Here is a 7,718-nt window from a genome sequence, read left to right as displayed (position 1 = left end):
AATTAATTGCTCAGTCACAGCCAGTTAGCCAGATTCCGGCTGGACTTAGCCTCTTCCCTCAACAGCAGGGCAAAAACGACTTCACTTTTCTTCCTAAGAAAAACTGGGGTGGGGGGGTGTCTTTGGCCCATTAATTTCCTTCTTTGGGCTCCGCCACACGTCATAGAGGAGCATGTTTTATTTTTGCCAGCAAGAAAAACACCGCCCAGAAAACAACGTTGTTTTTTGTAATCCTCTGCACCGGCGTTTCTCAACGTCCTGGCAGGGGCGGGAGGAGGCCCGGAGGCAGAGGGGGAGAGACGGGGCAGAAGCGGCCGGCAAAGCATCTCGCCTCACCTGTTGGCTCTAACCGCCTTGGTGGTCCTCAGCTTCACTTGTCACCGACGTGGAAGCGCTGACCTGCAACCAGAGCCTCCAGGTGTCCAATATTGGGGAGCTCACTTCCAATCTCCGAGCCTCTCACTCGCCCGTAAAATGGAGACAAATGCTGGCCCCGCAGAGCATACAGTAAGGGTTCAATAAATGCTCGCGCCCTTGGTGCCCCCAACGTGAGGATCCGCACGCGCCTCCTCGTTGTTGGTCCCGGGTTTCGTGTCCTCAATCACAGGGGGGCATTTAGGGAGCGCCTCCCGTGCGCCCACCGGCGCCGAGCGCTCCTCCGACGCTCGGGAGTTCTGCAAACCTAAGAGGAAGGCAGGAAACGGGGACCGCGACCCAACCTTGGCGGCTGCACTTTGTAGGTACGAGATTGCGAGAACCTCAAGGTGCTGCTTCCCAAGCCCGACCGAGGTTGAGAAGTTGAACTCCGAGTGCCGGTCTTCCCGCGGCGCCCTAGCGGGCAGGCAGGCTCCTCTTACCTCGTGCAGGGCCTCGGACCCGCAGCCTCCGAACGCCGACTTCGCGGGGCCTCGCACGGCCTTCCCAGTCCCCGCCCGCTGACCCGCGCCACCCAGCCTCCCGCCCCCGACACCGCCCGCCCAGGCGGTTGTGTCCGGGCTGGTCCCGGAGCTGGTCCCAGGCTCGCCCCGCTCGGGCCCCGCCCCTTACACCGCCCCGGCCCGAGGACACGCCCCCTAGAGCTCGCCCCGCCCCTGCCCTTAAAGGCACAGGCTCCCGGGGAGGTCCTGAGGGGCTAACAGTCTCACTCGCCACCCTCTTCTGAGCCCACTGCCCAGAGGTTCTGCTTTCGCCACTAAAGCAGAAGTGAGCTGAAACCAGATGGGTTAAGGCAGCAGGAGTCCAGAGAGGGGAAGTTGTTAAAAGGTGAAACTAAAGGGTTCTATTCCCGAGGGACGGGTAGGCAAGAAGACGCCAAAATGCTTCTGATCATGGATGGTGATAAGGAGTATTGGAGATGGTCCCAGGTGGGGCCCCGCCCTATCCACAAATATTCCAGCTATCCTGCCTGAAACGCCTCTAGTTGAGAAAACCCCTAATTGGGTTGAACATTTGCCTCCAGTAGCATTGCTTTTTTTGTTGTTGTGATCCTCAATTTCCCCCCATTGATTTTTAGAGAGAGTGGAAGGGAGGGAGTGGAGAGAGAGAGAGAGATTGGTTGTCCAGGAATCGATCCTGCAACCCAGGTATGTGCTCTTGACCTTGAATCGAACCCGCAACCCTTCTATGCTCCAGGGAACACTCTAACCACTGACCAACACCACCAAGGGCTCGGAGCATAGCTTTTGAGAGAGGAAGGCAGCCTAGCTGGTGTGGCTCCGTGGATTGAGCATCATTCCATGCACCAAGAGGTCACTGGTTCAATTCCAGGTCAGGGCACATGCCTGGGTTGCAGGCTTGATTCCCAGTAGGGGGGCAGTGTAGGAGGCCATTGATCAATGTTTCTTTCTCTCTTTTCCTCTGTCTAAAGTCAATTTTTTAAAATATTAAAAACAGAGAGAGAGAGAGAGGAAGACAAATAGATCGAGACAGGGGAATTAGTGATCTGCTTGTCCTGGCCTCCTGGGCAAGTTCTGGTCATTTCTGTCTTCCTGCCACTGGCCTGGGGAGAGCCGGGGACTGGGACAGGGGTGATGGGGCTGGGAGCCAGTGTCTCCTCCCAGGCACTCCTCCAGCCCCACACCCACGTCCACGGTTGGCACACATCTCATCCCACCACCTTTAGGTCTGCCCGCTTCCTCAGCACCTGCAGGACGGAGGCCCAGCTCTGAGCCCCGCATCTGAGGCCCTCACCTTCCAGCCCTCGGGCCCCTTTCTCACTTCCTCTTTCACCCCCACCTCCCGCCCCTCCTGCTCCGGCCCTGGGAGTGCCCCCCCTTCTCTGAACACCCTGCTCCTTGCACAGGGCCACACCTCTGCTCCCTCTGAGTCCTCTGCCTGGTGCCAGCCCTCCCTTCTCCCCTGTCACTCATGTCGCCAGACCTCATGTGCTCTTCCACCCCCCTCCCTGCCCTTCCACCCCTGATGTGTCTCACCTTTAGAGAGAGGACATGACATGTTTGGAATCTCAGAGCCTCGGGGTTCTGTGTGACCTTCGGTAACATTTAGACTCTCTGAGCCTCAGTTTCCTTCCCTGTCAAATGGGGTGACAGTAGTGTCTATCTCACGGGGCCCTCGCATGATGAAACAACACTGGATCAAGCCCCAAGCCCCATGCCTGGTGCTGAGTACACATTCCTTCATCGGAAGGCATTGTGTTGCTTGTTTGTTTGTTGTTTTTTAATATATCTTGATTGAATTCAGAGAGGAAGGCGAGGGAGAGAGAGATGTAGACTGCGCCTGGGAAGGCACATGGGCATTCTTTAATTATTGTCAGCTGAACCCAAGGCGACGGGCAAAGCCACATCTTGGTTACACATCTTACCAAAAAGGCAGGTGTGTTCCCAGCACTGACTCTTATCTTTGCCCAGGTGTTGGGAAGTATGTTTTTGATATGTAAATCCAGTCAAGCACCAGGAATGCTCGGACCTACTCAAGAATGCAAATAATCTCCTTTGTCTTGACTTTTCGTGAAACTTCCTGGTATGTGGGGGTATAAAACAGCTGGAACCGGTTTGGCTCAGTGGATAGAGCTTCGGTCTGCGGACTGAAAGGTCCCAGGATCGATTCCGGTCAAGGGCATGTACATTGGTTGTGGGCACATCCCCGGTAGGGGGTGTGCAGGAGGCAGCTGGTTGATGTTTCTCTCTCATCGATGTTTCTAGCACTCTATCCCTCTCCCTTCCTCTCTTTAAAAAATCAATAAAATATATTTTAAAAAATAAAATAAACACGCTGCATTGGCTCTGGGTCACTGTCTCTCCAGCAGAAGCGGGCAGCGGTCCCACCCGGTTCCCAGCTCTTTCCTTCTATCTCTGTGTCTTGTCTCTTTCTATTATTTCTCAATCCCCAGCCGCCTCTACTCGAAGAACCTGATAATCTCTCTTTCCGTGCTGGATTCGGAAAAGAGAGACCCCGCCATAGAGAGAGAGAAACATCAATGATGAAAGAGAATCACTGGTCGGCTGCCTCCTGCATGCCCCACACTGGGGATGGAGCCCACAACCCAGGCATGTGCCCTGACCAGGAATTGAACCGTGACCTCCTGGTTCATGGGTCGATGCTCAACCACTGAGCCAAACCAGCTAGGGCAGAAGGCATTGTTGTTGCTATTATTCCATGGATCCTACAATGACTTACCTGCCTGTGTCCCCCACCAGCTCGGAGCCCCTCACAGCAAGGGGCAGGGCCCGCTGGTCCTGTGTCCAGGCCACCGGCACACAGGCTCTCACCACTAGTGTCTGTGTGTGGCAATAACAGCCTGCACCAGGGCCACCTGCTGCCTGAGGCAGTGGCTCCGGAATGGCTGAGTTGGGAGCCTAAGTCCTTCCCTAAGGGACCCTGCCTCTGGTACCACGGGGCCCGGCCAGGGTGAGGACTTGGTGTCACCATCCCAGGTCAGCTGGGCAGCCAGGCCACTACCTCCCTGTCTCCCAGAGGCCAGGGAGGGGAGGGGTGTGTGTAGAATTGGTGCCTGTAGGAAGAAGCCTGGAAAGATCCAAGGAGAAGCATCGCTGGACACAGAGCAGGGAGGTAAATGTGGTCTGGAACACAGTCCTGGTTTGCCTCAGCTTTGATGGACAGGCTCAGTGTTAGGGCCTATTTCCATCTGGCAAAGGCCATTTGACATCACGAGAGCAGCCTCAGCAGTCACTGAGACTCAGGTTCAAATCCTGGCTCTGCCATTGGCTGGCTACTTGACCTTGGACAAGTCCTCTTGGAAAGTGGGGCTAATAACGGCACCTATCGGGCATTCGTAGGACTGAGGTCAGGATGCACGGAGATTATAGACGCAGAGCCCAGAGCCCGTGGCTTGGTATTTGTAAAAGCTGAATGAATGGACGCTGGAAGGAGTCCCCTTCACCACCGTGGTCCTGCATCACTTAGAGATGAGGCCAGCTCAGCCTGCCATTGAGCACCCTGTTCAGGAGGCTCAGGGCGGGGGTGGCAGCTCCCAAGTACCTGGGGGAAGCGTGAGCGGAAGCAGTAAGGAGCGAGGGGGAACTTTGGAAGAGGAAAGAGAGAATCAGAACTTTCGGTCCTTAGCCCACGAGCCACAGAGACTGGGACGGTTCCTCAAGATGCCCGAGTCTCCCCTGCAACAATGCCAGTGCCCTCCTGGCCCTAGCAGCCCTGAGCACAGTCACGTGGCCCTTGAACTCCCCAGGGACGGGGTGCTTCCCAAGGCAGCCCGATTGCCAGGGGACATACCCATTGCGAGGAAGTGTTTATTTTATTTTATTTTTATTTATGGATTTTAGAGAGGAGAGAGAGAGAGAGCGTGAAACCCTGATTTGTTGTCACACTTATGTATACATTCATTGGCTGCTTCTTGTACGGGCCCTGACCAGGGAATGAACCTGCAACCTGGGCGTATTGGGGTGATGCTCTGACCCACTGAGTTACCTGGTCAGGGCACACGGAAGTGTTTCCATTAGAACTGCCAGGAGGAGTCTCCACGGGGCTAATCCTTCTAGAAAGTGACGTGGCAATTGATACATGGCAATCTTAAGAGCCGCGAAAGCACGCGTGCCTTCTGCACCTCCGATGCTGCTCCGGAGCGTTCCTGAGCGAAAGATTTGGGCGATGCTCTAAGCACAGGAATGTTTACTACAGGGACACTCGTGACTGGGAAGCCGTTGAAAACGCCCTGAGTATCCAGTAATGGCCTTGCTACGGTTGCCATGGACACCGTTGTTAAATCCGTTTTAGTAAGACTCTTGGAGCACTTCCCTTTGGGGTCCCCCCACATGTAGTGGATAGGAATTAGGTCTTTGGATCAGCTAGGCCCAGGCCTGCAACTTGAGTTTGTCCCTGGGGGGTCACCACTCTGCGCAGACTCTGGTTTTCTGTCTTTTCAATGGAGTTACGTTCCACGGCTCGCTCAGCGTAGCCGTGAAGATGAAACAAGGAAATGCTGGTCAGGTGGATGTCAGATGTCTTGTCTACAGCACAGGATAGCACAGGGGTCACAGGAAGTGCACCCGGTGACTGGTCACACCTGAGCCACAGTGATGACCACAGGGGGTCACATGACCTCTATAGGGAGGGTCAAAGGCTGAGCACTGGGGCGATGCTGTCACAGCAAGGGGGCTGCCTCGTGCCGACGGGCCGCCTCTGAGCCAGGCCTGGGTGCTTTCTGCCTGGGATCCCTGTTCTCTCGACCTGGCCAGCTGGGGGCCTGAAAAACTGACGATGATGCCCTGGCTGGTTTGGCTCAGTGGATGGAGCATCAGCCTCTGGACTGAAGGGTCCTGGGTTCGATTCCGGTCAGGGGCACATGCCCTGGTTGCGGGCTCGATCCCCAATGAAGGGCATGCAGGAGGCAGCCTATCAATGGTTCTCTCTCATCATTAATGTTTCTGTCTCTCCCTCTCCCTTCCTCTCTGAAATCAATATATATATATATATATATATACATATATATATATATATATGACTGTGATATGGTAGTACCTGTTTCAATATACATATACATGGCGAAAAGATGACCACAAGCAAGTTAATTTACATATCATCACCTCACATGGTCATTTTTTGGTGTGTGGTGAGAATCCTTCAGATCAACTCTCAGCAAACTTTAAGTATACAGTGCCATTAACTATGGGCATCACGTTGTACATTAGATCTCCAGAATGTATTCATTTTGCACCACTGAAACTTTGTACCCTTTGACCAACACCTCCCCGTTTCCCCTCCCCTCGGCCCCCGGAAATCACCACTCTACTCTCTGCTTCTATGAGCTTGGCGATTTAGATTCCACATATAAGTGAGATCCTGCAGTATTTGTTCCTCTGCGTCTGGCTGAGTTCCCTTGGCACAGTGTCCTCCCGGTTCATCCATGCTGTCGCAAATGGCAGGCTTTCCTTCTTTTTAAAGAAGGAAAAGGCTGAATAATATTCCCGTGCGTATGTGTGCCTCATTTTCTTTACCCATTCGTCCTTCAGTGGGCACTTAGGTTTTGCTGTACCTTGGCTATCGTGGGTACTGCTGTGATGGGAGGGCAGATGACCACTGAGATCCTGTTTTTATTTCCTTTGGATATGGACCTAGAAGCGCAATTGCTGGAGCCTGTGGCCACACCCATTCACTTTCCCACCAACAGTGCGCAGGGTTGCCTTTTCTCCACGTCCTGGCCAGCACTTCCCTTTGTTTTCTTGCTAACAGCAATCCTAACAGGTGTGAGAGGATAGCTCAAGACGTTCATTAGCATTTCTGGAAAGGGTGCGGCATCGGGATGTGGGACTGCCTGGCTGGCCACTGCCACCAGCTGGTGGTACTTGGATCTGCCTCAAGGGCCCTCAGATGACACAGCCTGTCTGCCTCTGTGACTCCCCCGAATCCCTAACCTATTTGTCCGTTGTCTTGTCACGTTGTTGCTTATGATGTCTTGGACATGAAAAAGTTAAAGGGGATTTTATGTAGTTAAATGTCTTCATTTTTAATTGCACCTAGAAAGCCCTTCCCCACACCTGTTAGGGAGGAAGTCACCCATATTTTCTTCTACTTCTGCAGTTTCATTGTTATATTTAGACTCTCATCATTTAAAGGTTTATTCTTGTGTATGGTGTGAGGAATGGATCCTGAACCAAAAGAAAAGAAAAAGCATTTTGGGGACAACTGGAAAATTTTGAATAAAACCCTGCACTAGATACTAGCATAAGGTGACCAGATCGTCCTGATTTTGGCGGGACAAAACCGATTTTTAACAATTTGTCCCGTGTCCCACGGCGTTTTAAAAAAGTCCCTATTTTTGCAAAGATTATTTCCAAAAATAGGGACTTTTTTAAAACTCCGTGGGACGAGGGACAAATTGTTAAAAATCGGTTTTGTCCCGCCAAAAGCGGGACGATCTGGTGACCTTATTAAATGAAGGGTAAATCTCCTATTACAATGGTAGATTGTGGTTACTAGGATGATGTCTTTTTTCTTATTGAGATACTGTACATCTCCTGCATTTAGGATTGACATGTCATGATGCCTTCAATTAACTCTGAAATGGTTGAGCAAAACATATACAGGGTGTCCCCGAAAAATGTATACACATTTTGAATCATTATAAAGTCACTGTTTATTAACATACGTTTTCAAAATTAAGTGAGTTAAAGTGTGTATACATTTTTGGGGGACACCCTCTACACATATCAAGAGAAATTGATTAAATGTAAGAAAATATTAGCAATCGGTGTTAGGCATATGGGTATTTACTCCCCTTCTTGCAA

The sequence above is a fragment of the Cnephaeus nilssonii genome (assembly GCF_951640355.1).
Source record: "Cnephaeus nilssonii genome assembly, chromosome: 22".
NCBI classification, from domain to species: domain Eukaryota; kingdom Metazoa; phylum Chordata; class Mammalia; order Chiroptera; family Vespertilionidae; genus Cnephaeus; species Cnephaeus nilssonii.
The sequence above is the reverse complement of the archived record's forward strand: the minus strand, read 5'-3'. Positions refer to the sequence as shown.